Source organism: Protopterus annectens, chromosome 14.part0 (assembly GCF_019279795.1).
Source record: "Protopterus annectens isolate FY-2018-M chromosome 14.part0, PAN1.0, whole genome shotgun sequence".
In the NCBI taxonomy this organism is placed as follows: Eukaryota; Metazoa; Chordata; order Ceratodontiformes; family Protopteridae; genus Protopterus; species Protopterus annectens.
The window spans coordinates 42061898-42074255 of NC_056748.1; the positions used below are offsets into that span (position 1 = coordinate 42061898).

Sequence of the window (12358 nt, forward strand, 5' to 3'; positions counted from 1 at the left end):
TTCAAGCGCCGGAGCATCCAACGGCATTTTATAATTACAACGCTTCCCAAACACTAACCTGGCACAGTCTAACCCTTCTCTTAATAGTGCGTTTGTTAAATCTAGCACAAGAGCGGCATCCAACAACGTCGTGCTCAGGCCCTAAACAAGGTATACACAAAGTATGGTAATCCCTATGAGGTATCTGTTTCCCACAAGAAATACAGTTATTCACTTTTTCTGACATCCGTTAAATACTGAGGCAAGAAAAAAAATATTCAACGGGTACTTAGCCAACTTTGATTCGGTCTGAAACTCTGACTTCAGAAACTTTCAGAACGCCAACCTGCACTCGCAAAATTGCTTCTGCATCGGACCATGCGGCAAAAAAGACTGAGGATATGACGTCGGTCATGCGATTAGTATTCTGACGCATTGACGCCAGTCTAGCGCCTGACCGACGCCATATACTTTGGTATTCGGGCCGACTGGACAGCGGACTACCCAATAGTTAGGACTGCAGCAATGTGGAATGAAGAACATCCATAATTCTGGGCAGGGTTAACATTAATTGGCTACCATCCAAACACCCACAACTTCCAAAAATCTAAACCTATATAACTTCTCCCAGATAATTCATCTACTAGACCCACAGCTCCTCATGTACCACTCTAGACTGGATAATAGTTTCTCCCCCCATACTATCTGACAGTGGTACTTTCCAGACTTCGTGACCACCTTCCCCACATTACCCTATTACTCTCCCTCCCCTCTACATCAGTTATATTTATACTCACTCCATGAAAAACTTCAATCCACAAACCTTTTCCAACTCTAAAACAAAATTGGAACCCAGTAAAATCCCTTCCCTTGGATAATGCGGTTACTTTAATCCCACATTCACTAACCTGTTAAACAGCTTTGCTCCCCCTACAACTAAAGAATTAAATACAATGTCTCCCCTTGAAATCACCAGACAATAGCCCTCATGCACCTCCAGGACAAAGCATGGAAACATTACCAAAATACAAAATGTACTCCTCCCTGACTGATAAGCATCTCCATAACAAAATCAAACAGCTGCTGACTGGAAATCTTAGGTTTTCTTACTTCAAAATAATCAATATGAACCCTAAACAAAATTCTGGAACAGTATCTCATCTCCTCCAGTCTAGTAAAAAACCCATGCCCAGATCCTAATGCCTCCGATCTCTCCTTAGCCACCCAATTTAACTCCAAGTCAATAGCCAGACTCATCACAGCTTTTACAAATATACACCATCTCTACATACTCCTACCTCCCCCAACACACCCTCCACTACCACCAGTACTTCTCAACCCCCCACTTTTTATCTTAAACCTATTTCTATCTACACCATACAGAAACTCCTACAAAAAATGAAACCATGTTCAAATGCCCCTGATAACCTTCCATCTAACTTCCTCAAGCTTGCTGCTGATGGCCTAGCCTTCCCCATCACCATCCTAATAAACTGCTCAATACAAGAATCCTATATACCACTACTCTGGAAAAAAGCCTTCATCACTCCCCTTCAAAAGGAGTAACAATATCAACATCTCTAATTTCCATCCCATCGCCATCCTCTCTCTCTCAAATCCTAGAAAATTGTATTCATCTATAACTACCTTACCTGCTAGATAACCTCCTCCTGGTTGTAGACCTGGACACAGCACAACCACAGCCCTCCTCTTTCCTTGATGTTAATACCGCATGTGACACCAGTTAATATCGTATCTACCCTCCTGCTTGACTTATCAAAAGCTTTTGATACTATGTCTCATACCCTGCTCTTGTCTAAACTCTCTCACCTAATCTGTCCACCTCCACTAACTGGTTCTCCAGTTACCTGTCTGACAGGCAATAAGCTGTGGGAAAAATGTACATCCTCTTTCCTAAACACTCTACAGGTGTGCCACAAGGCTCTATATTAGGCCCTCTACTATTTAACGTTCATTGACTACTTTCACCAGTGTATTCCTAAAGCCAAGCCAAACTTGTCCAATATGCCGATGATTCTATTATCTGCTCAGCTGAATACCTCCCCAAACATTTGACATTATCTCAAGAAGCCTTCTCTTCAAAAGGACTACTAGATGCTAAATAACCACCTAGCACTAGTTGCTTCCAAAAATAAAGTCATGTTATTCGCCCCTACCAAATGTACCACAACTGACCAGAAATCCTTCCTCATAAGCAGTCAAAACAATACACCTAATGAAATCATGCCCCACACAAAGCTTCTCTGTGTTCTTATTGAATTAAAATTCAACATTCCTCTTCAAAGAAAACCCATCAAAAACTAAGCATGCTTTATCTTCAAAACCACCATCTTACTCCCTCAGACATGTACTGCCTACCACCTTTCCTTATTCCCTCCCTCTTGCATGGTGTAGCTTTCGGCTATAACAAAAATGCTAAATTTTCCACCGGTACCAGATCCTCCACCCACCACTGTAATACCCTCCATATACTAAATTGGCTCGAACTGCCAAACATCTCTCCTACATCCAACTTACCTATGCACATAAACATCTTTAAGCCCTCTTTCTGCCCCTCTCTTTCCTACACTCAAAATGAACCAAGCAAATATATTACTCAGGTCCAACACAACCAGAGCCTGTTTGAACTATACAAACCTAAATGTACTCCAGCCAAATATCTGGTACCTTTCTCCCTAGCAAGACTTTGGAATTCCCTTCCTCCACAAATTCATACCACCAATAACCACTCTTCCTTTCAAGACCCTACTCCATTCCCATCTCTCATCTCAATGGGAGTGTTCATGCTCCCCACCCCTCCAGACTTCCCTCTCCTCACTTTCTTCCTACCTCTCCTCTATCTCCCACTCTTCCTACCTCTCCTCTATCTCCCACACTCTTCCTTTCTTCCTACCTCTCTTCTCTATCTCCCACTCTTCCTTTCTTCCTACCTCTCTTCTCTACTCTCACTTAATACAACTTTTACTTGGTTCTTCAGGTAGTCTTCCTTCAGAGCACAAACTAGAGGCAGCTCCTGAGCAGGTTCAGGACAAAACCTCATGAATGGATGCTTCACAGGCTAGCATTTCTGGATCTTGTACATCAACAGGGTAATCCTCGGGTAGATCTTTTTGCCTCTTCTCTGAAGAGAATTTCCCCAGTTCTGCTCAAGTGCCAAGTCCTCTGACTTGGACAGTGGATGCTATGCTATTTTTGGAAGGGAATATTTATTTATGCATACCCTTCAGTTTCCTCTACAGCCCAAAGATCCTTCACAAGATATGGGACACCCAAAATCTTGCTGGCAACTCCCATTAGGCCCAGACAGCAATGGCTCCCCCTTCTGTTTCATCTGGTCAGGGGCCATCACAAGTTCTCACAGGATGGATCTGTAAACAAAGATTCACCCTCAGTTGTCTGCCCTTCTATTTACACTTTGTGCTTCTTGTTTTGCAGGAGGCCAGAAGACCCACTGCTAGAAAATCATGTGACTAGAAAATAGACTTTCTATTTGGCGTCTGAAGCATGACCCCCTTTCTGCAGTGGTGGCTATGGTCCTTTGTGCAAGCTGCTCAATTCTGGTTTGGGGAGTTGATTTGTCACAAAAGTCTTGCAGTGGAAAGCAGCAATCAGAGCTCAAAATGGCCAAGTGGAGTCTATGTAAAATGGTCAGACACAAGATGTTACAATTAAATTGAATTCAAAAATAACCACAAAATTAATAGTTCAGCACTTCCTTTTACATAGTAATCTTTTCATTTTGTTCTTGAGAAATTGACCGTCTCCCTTTCAGCCTGCAGTTTCATCTACATTGTACTTCATTTTTGGAAGCTTTTTCCTTCAACCCTCATCATGGTTCTACTTTGGACAGGGTGTCAACTCATTCCCGCCAGTGGAGCTCAGGAAGTTTGCACTAACTTCCAATGGGCAGAGCCTAAGCATTTTAACAGAATCAAATTGTGTCTTCACATTTCAAACAAGTGTTCATTATCTCTGGAACCATAGGTGTTAGTATATATGGCAAACCAGCACAAACTATTTTTATAGCAGTAGAATTTAGGTTCTAGGTCTTAAACAATTTGATAAGTTACAGTAAAAACAGTAACTTACATTTGTAATATTTTGTAAATGTACTATACCAGCAACCATTTGCATTACATACATGCTCTCTTATTCATCTGAGAGCTTTGATAGGAGGCTAAAGAGTTCTGTCTGTTAATTCATTGTTGAGATATTTAGAAAAATGTGACAAGTAGATCTATAAATTAAAATCATAAAAAGTTAATATCCATTTACCTGCACTAGGCAGAGGTCAACTATTAAGGCAGTTGAGTTTGCCATTGTGTAAGCTTTACAATAACATTTTAAAACCTTGTACAGTTTTGGAATTTATGCAAATATGAACAAGCAATATCTGATGCCTATAGGTATCACTAGGACTCAACTGCAAATGCACCTTGAGGCGTCACTTGGATAGGAGTTGAGCATCTTCGGCATAATAATTGGTATGGTTTGTGCTCTATCAGTCCATTTATGTTGCTTTCCTCCCCTTTTCCACAGAAACAGTGAGAAGGTTCACATCTTGGATTTAAATATGCAGCTCAGATATTTTAACAAAACATGTCAAACTCTTCAGCAGCTTTTTCTTTTCATACCAGGAATGGTCAAACATCTTTTCCTGGATTTCTAAGGCCATTTTGCTATTCTTTTCATGGCAGGCAGATTTCCTCTGTGCTCATTCTACCAGACACTGGCCTCTTCCACTACTTTTGTCAAGGGTCTGGATACCAGATCCATCTTGGAAGCTGCAACTTGGTCTTCTGTACACACTTCAAACATTACGAGTTGGATGTCATTTGTAGGGCCAAGGCATGTTTTGCCAGGGCCATCCTTCGTGGGTTTTGGAGGGCTCTTCTCTGTCTTCATCATCCCATACTTTACAGCAACTTTTGTACTCTTCCAGGAGTAAAAAAATACTGCAACATAAGGACATAGTACAGTTGTGCAAGATCTTACCATAAAAAAGTACATGTCCTCACTATTGCAGTATTCTGTCCATCCCTCCTATCCCCATTACTTTGTTTACCTTCTGGCCAAGGAGTCTTTATCCACTTTTTTCTTCCCTTTCTGGATGTAGGAGTTGCTTTCCTCTGGGGTTGCTCTAGTTCTCCCAGGGCACTTCAGTTCTGAGGATTAGGTGTTCATACATTACATGTACCATACTCCTTGCACATGCAACAGACCTGATTTACAGCACCCAGATGTAAAGGCTTTGGTATACTGACCAGGTGTCCTATCCTTGGCAGGATATCCCACGGAGTAAAGAATATTGCAATAGGAAACAGGAGATCTAGCATTACATTAAGTTTTACACAACTGTTCCCTTACTCACTGTAGGCTGGATATACATTCTCACTACAGATCATGGTGCTTAAGGCTAATTCTGATTGGATAGGCAGACAAATTTACACCAAGACTGTCATACAGCCCAACTTGATCGGGGGGGGGGGGCACTTAAGTGCTTTGAGATGTAGGAACTTAAGTGTGCTTACTTAAAAAGTGTATGTTGATAGTGAGCATGTGCCTAATACTGCCCCATATCAGGTCGAACCATTTTAACAAATGTCTAAAAGTAGTGAAAGTGGTTCCAGTATTTGTTTAGTCAAACATGTATTACATTACTGCAAGTGCAAATTGCATATTCCCTAGAGGAAATAAATTCTAAAAAGCTAACTTAGGAAAAATGTAATTTTGACCAGCAAAGTAACCCCTACAAAACAGTGGTTATATTTAATGTCAACAGGAAAGCTTAAACTAAAGAAAAGCTCTCCAATCATTGTGATCGCCTGGTGAGGAAGATTTGTTTTAAAATAAAATGTTCAAGCCACCATAAGAGAAACCATAGCCAAAGTGCGCTCATTTATCACAAGACCTATTCAGACAAAAAAATAAATTATGTAGGGTACAACACTTAGAAAACTTTCCCCATAGATGTGGATAGCACATCTTAAGGGTGTACAGACAGCATATTTAATTTCCCAGTTTATTCACAATGAATGTTTAGTCCATTTTTTAATATGATCCAGTTTAACATATGCTAGCAGACAGCCTAACAATTTCATTTAATTAGCCATGTAGATGAGTAAAGCCCATCAAGCCGTTAAACATGCAAAGACCTTGACATCTCAGCTGGAAAGCTCATTCCATTTATCTTGGGCTTCAAAATCTGCTGATTGTATGAAGGACTGATGGGATCTATTTCCTTGACATTATGCTCTAGCAGTCATGGTATTTTTCACATTTCCTACTGCCATATTTACACTAGTAAACTGCATTCATTTGGGAGAAACACAAACAAGCAGGTGGTCAGTTTAATTTCTTGCATGCTATTCTAATCACAGCTGCAAGTTGTACCCTGGTGTGGTTTCAGAAAAATCATGATCTATACAACAGGCCACTGTTCCACTATACATAACTTTCCCAGCAAGTATCGCCCTATTCATACCATGAAAAAGCAGGGCAATTTTTAGGTTTGCTGAAATACAGTAAGCACCGTCTATATGCAATCACTGTTGAACTGATTCTAAAGCATTTTTTATTTTTTTAACAAAATCCAAGCAGGGTGTGTGCCTTCTACAATACGAAGGTCTCCAATATTTCCTTCTGGCATTTCCTTCAAATAAAAACAGTTAAATTCACCTGTCCAACTGTTTCAAGCTGCCTTCTCAAACTTAAGCTTGTGCGTTAACAGACGGCCCTGCTTTGTTTCACATTGTAACTGCAAGAACATCTCCCAAGGATTCCAACTGCCAAAAAGTTGTGATAAATGCAACTGGTATAGACAAAGGATTTCTGTCTCACTATATGTTTAGTCTTCATTTTTAAGTAAATGCATATGTACTTACTTACATAGTAAGCCAAAATCAAGGTGAATAAAGTGCCTTTCAAAACGAGTTCTCTCATCATTTTGATTTCCAGGTCATTCTGTGGTAACAGATTCAACCTCAATTTTAGTTTAATTGAAAAAAACACTTTTTGGGTATATTGCAGTACCTGTTCACCTTATAACCCACACACTATTGTATGCAGGGGATATGTGCATTTCGACTGAACATCCAGGATGTCAATACTGGAATACACTCCATTTTAAAGTGTGTATAATTTTACATCTTGCATTTTGGATATTATTTCGGAGTTCACGGGGCACAGAAGAGTGTAGTGTCCTACCCTCGGTACAGTGAGAGAGAGTGTGTGTGTGTGTGTGTGTGTGTGTGTGTGTGTGTGTGTGTGTGTGTGTCTACTTGGTTTGTTGCAGAATACTGGAATACACACTGCTCACGTTTTACAAGCCTGGGTGTGTAATTTTACTTCAAAGTACATCTCAGCATGTGCTTAGTGCACTTATAAAATGGAATCTTTTTTTTTTTAGATTTTTTATGAGGACTTGTTTTAAGCAATGGCTTGAATGTATTTTATACACCCATCTCAACTATTCTTATTGGTTTATACACACCTATAGACATATGTAGACATCTAGATTTCAAAGACATGCGTCTGGAGAGTTCTCAATAAAAAGTACTTAAAAGTCCATCATACCAAAGCATCACTCCCTCAAGCAGACATTTGTCAAATTTCTGAAAACTGGATCAGTCTACGACTCTAGACATTCTAGAACCCAACACCGCTACTCTCCCCCACCTTGCCCCATATAAAACATCTCATAGGGTTTTGGAGAATCCTATCTTCTGTAGAGATCTGGTGACTGACTAGAGTAAAACAAAGGGCTGGCCATCGTGCAGACTTCAACATTTCTTATCCACCGTTTAGGAAAAATGTGAACCATTTGGTTATCAGGGCTATTACTAGAAAATACCTTAAAGCAAATTACTGATTTCACTAGAGATTTTAGGCAAGTCTTAAACAGTCTACATTGATAAATGCCAAACAATGTGGGATCACAATGTTAATAAGATACACTAAATATTTCATTTTGAATTGCCGTCTCTGGTTCTATAAAAACAAATGGCTCAGAACTTGCTTCTATATCCACGATGAAAATAGTTCTAAAGTCTTCTAAAGTCTCTCAATATTTTCATTTAGCGCTAAAATTTCAGCAACAAAAGGGAAAACTTGGCCACAAAAACTGTGTTCCACTTCCAAATATATAACAGTATCCTGATAAATGATAGGACACTTCAGAAATAAGAAAGAAGCAGTCTTCTGGAGGGGGCATCCTTCTTGACAGATCTTTCTTTGTACAGCTCTTTCCTGTAGGACCCATCACTACTCCCGCCCTTCTCCATGCACTTCAAATAGGAGGCAGATTTCTTTAGGAGCAGAAAAAACAGATACAAGTCAGAGCGGTAGTGTCAAAGGGTTTTCTAGAATCTTGCAGTAATGCAGCCTTTGGACACATGCTTCTATAATTATATGGTTTTATTGTAGAATGAAATTAGAATTATATATTTGTGTGTTCAGTGTTGCAGTCATGAGCAAAAAGATCTGCACCATAAGAGTCTCGCATCTTGACTGACATCGTAAAGCCAAGTATCCTACCCACTTCTGGCTGTGGATGACCTGGCTTAAAGGTGGCACTGGCACAGTCTATTCTCTCCATTGGAGGCTGAAAACATTGTAATCCAAGGAAGAGGTACTTCTTGTAATCTATTTTCTCTGCGATATCCAGTCAAGCAGAGAAATAGTCTCCAAGATCCAGGGGGAGGGTATAGAGTGAAGGATAAATGCAGAGGATGGAAAGGTGAAGGACAGTTGTGTACACTTACCATAAATGTAGATGTTAGAGTGTATTCACTGTTGCAGTCATTACATTTGGGTAATCCTGCTGGCAGGTCGCCCTCAGTCGGCCTGAATTCCAATGTCCCGGGTCCTGCGTTGGCTGCTGTTGTCCCTTCCCCAACATCAGGTCGTCGGGGGTATAAAGGATGTGGCGGATGTCATTTTTAGTTTTGCTTGCCCCAGATATGAGGTGCCCCCTAAAAGGGTAGCCAAAATTTATATATTTTTTATATATATATATATATATACACGTGCGCGCGTGTGCACATGTGCGCGCGTGTGCATATATGTATGTGTGCATATATGTACATATGTGCATATATGTACATATGTACATATGTGCATATACGTATATGTGTGTGTGTGTGTGTGTGTGCATATACGTATGTGTGTGTGTGCATATACGTATGTGTGTGTGTGTGCATATACGTATGTGTGTGTGTGCATATACGTATATATGTGTGTGTGCATATATATATGTGTGTGTGCATATATATATGTGTGTGTGCATATATATATGTGTGTGTGCATATATATATGTGTGTGTGCATATATATATGTGTGTGTGCATACACGTATATATATATATATATATATATATGCATACATGTATATATATATATGCATACATGTATATATATATATATATATATATATATGCATACATGTATATATATATATATATATATATATATATATATATATATATATATATATATATATATATATGTGTGTGTATATAAATGTGTATATATGTGTATATACACATACACACACACATTATACATACACATACACACACATTATACATACACATTACACACACACACACACACACCAATATAAACTATCTTCATCTATAAGCAAATACACCACATAGGTTGTATAAATCAGAGAAGGAAAGATGGGATCCATCAGAAGAAAGGGGGATGGCGGGTGAGTAACCTGGACTATAACAGCGAATACACTAACATCTACATTTATGTTAAGTGTACACAACTGTACTATGTTCGTGTTTCACTGTTGCAGTCATTACATTTGGATAGATTCCCAAAGCTATGGTTGGGAGGCTGGAACTAGACAGCAGTAGGAGCGGCTATGAGGCCCTGCAGAACTGCAGTGGCAAAGCCTGCCCTGGATTTAGAGTAGAGTGGTATATGATGGTGCTTTGTAAAGGTGTGCACTGAACTCAAGTAGCAGCCTCTAAAATGTCCTTGGTTTTACTCCCCTGAGAAAGGCTGAAGTGGCTGCAGCTCTGGTTGAATGTGGCCTAATGCCCTTAGGCACTGGCTTGCCATGGTGTTAAGTAGCAGAAATTAATGCAGTGGCCTATCCACTTTGAAATAGTCTGCTTTGAGATAGCCTTTCCTTGTGATACTGCAGCATATGCCACTAGTAATTGCTCAGTCTTTCTGAAAACTTTAGTTCTATCCAATTAGAATCAAAACTGTCTGTGTACGTCTAAAGAGTGCAGATTTCTCTCCCCCTTGTTCTGTGGATTTGGATACAAAATTGGCAGATTAATAGTTTGGTTAAGAGCCACAGAGGACACCACCTTAGGCATAAATGTTTGGTTTGTCCTCAGAGACCCTGTCTGGATAAAAAATAAAAGGTTCCACAGCCATGAGTGCCTGTAGCTCTGAAACTCATCTTGCAGACGTTATTGCTAGGAGCAGGAGTGGTCTTCCAAGATAAAAAACTTTATATCAGCAGTAGCAGCTGGCTCAAAAGGAGGCAGGGTGAGTTTTTCCAAGACATAGTTGAGGTCCCATGCAGGTATTGGTGATCTCCTTGGAGGCCTTACATTTTTGGCTCCTCTGAGGTACTGCTTTAATAAGGGATGAGAAAAGATTGGTGGCTCTCTATTGTAATGAGCCGAAATGGCAGAGGCATGAATTTTAATAGATGAAAAAGATAGGCCTTTGTCCAACATCTCAGTTAAGTATTGTAAAATCTGAGGAATATTTGGCACAGCTATATCAGTTCCTTGTGCCTGGTTCTAAGCACAGAATCTCTCCCATTTTCCAGCATAACATTTCCTAGTACTAGGCCTTCTGGCCTCCAAAATGACATCCATCACAGCTTTACTGAGAGGTGTGTTTTGTATGACTACATTATCCGCCATGCTGCCAGGTTTAAAGTTCTGAGTTGGCTGTGCAGGATCCGATTGTTTTTCTGGGACAGTAGATGTGGTATTTGAGGTAAGGTCCAAGCTGAGCATTGAGACAAGTTCTTTAGGATTGGAAACCAGTACTGGCAGGGCCAGTCTGGGGCAATCAGTATCATTTTTGGCTTCTCCCGTCTGACCTTTAGGAGTACCTTGGGGAGGAGAGGCAGTGGGGGAAAGGCATATACTGAAAGTTTTTTCCAGCTGAAAGATAGGGCGTCCACATTCCATGCTTGTCTGTGATAAGTCCTTGTGCAGAATCTTTTTAGTTGGTAGCTGTGGGGGGGAGGCAAATAGATCCATGTCCGGGCATCCCCATTTCCTTGTTCTCATGCTGAAGACTTGTGGATCCAGCTGCCACTCTTGGGGATCCATGAGGTTTCTGTTTAGCTCGTCTGACAGAGTATTTTTCCTTCCTGGCAGAAATTGTGCCTGCAGATGTACTTTATAAGTTAATGCTGTGTCCCACAAAGTCATGGCTAGTCTGCAAAGGGGGTAAGAATGTGTACCCCCCCGCTTGTTGATATGCCACATGACCGTGGTTGTTGTCCATCAGTAGTTGTCCCGGATGAAGTAGGTCCTTAAAGGCTGTCAGGGCATTCTAAGCAGCTAGCATCTCTTTTTGATTGATATGTAGATGCATTTGGGTTGAGGACCATGTGCTCTGAATGCATCTTCCTGCCATGTGGGCCCCCCAGGCATAATCTGATGCATCCGTTGTTGGTGTCTGCCTGGGGGTAAAGTGAATGGCTGTCCCTTGTTTTGGTGATAAGCCTTTGCCCACCATTGAAACTCCTGTTGTAGGTAGGGAATGAGAGTAATCATCATTTCCAGGCTGTGGCAATGTTGAGTCCAAACACTTTTTAGGTACCATTGAAGTTTCCTCATGCAGTCTTGCATATGGAATTAGTAGGATGCCATGAAGCCCAAAGCCTGCAGAATTTTTCTTGCAGATAACTGGGCCTTTGTTGCCAACATTTTGAAATAGATAGTCAGTTGCCTTTGTTTGTCTGGCGTGAGATAAGCCATCTGGGCAGTTGTATTTAAGCTTGCACCCAGGAATATTCTCTCGAGAGGGTACTAGTTTTGATTTCTTTTCGTTGACTGTGTACCTTAGGCATGTTAGAATTCTTTTGACAAATGTCAGATGCTGTAGAAGAATGTCCTTGTTCTCTGCTTGAATTAGACAGTCATCCAAGTAAGGATATATTTGTATTCCTCAGAATGCAATTACTGGTGCCAGGTACTTTGTAAAGACCCTGGGCGCAGTAGATAAGCCAAAGGGCAGTGCAGAGAATTGGTAATGCATTGAGCCAGCCTTTAATCGGAGGCATCTTCTGCAGGATTGTCTGATTGGGACATGCAGGTATGCCTGTTTTAGATCTAGAGTCACAAGCCAAGCATTCTTGCCCAGCA

At 40.6% G+C, this 12358-nt stretch overlaps 1 protein-coding gene across 2 annotated transcripts in view; it reads right to left on the minus strand.

Annotated features, from left to right (window-relative positions):
- The window catches only part of LOC122788855 (annexin A5-like), a 379122-nt gene that overhangs the window by 50991 nt on the left and 315773 nt on the right, over positions 1-12358 (minus strand). The window lies entirely within an intron of this gene.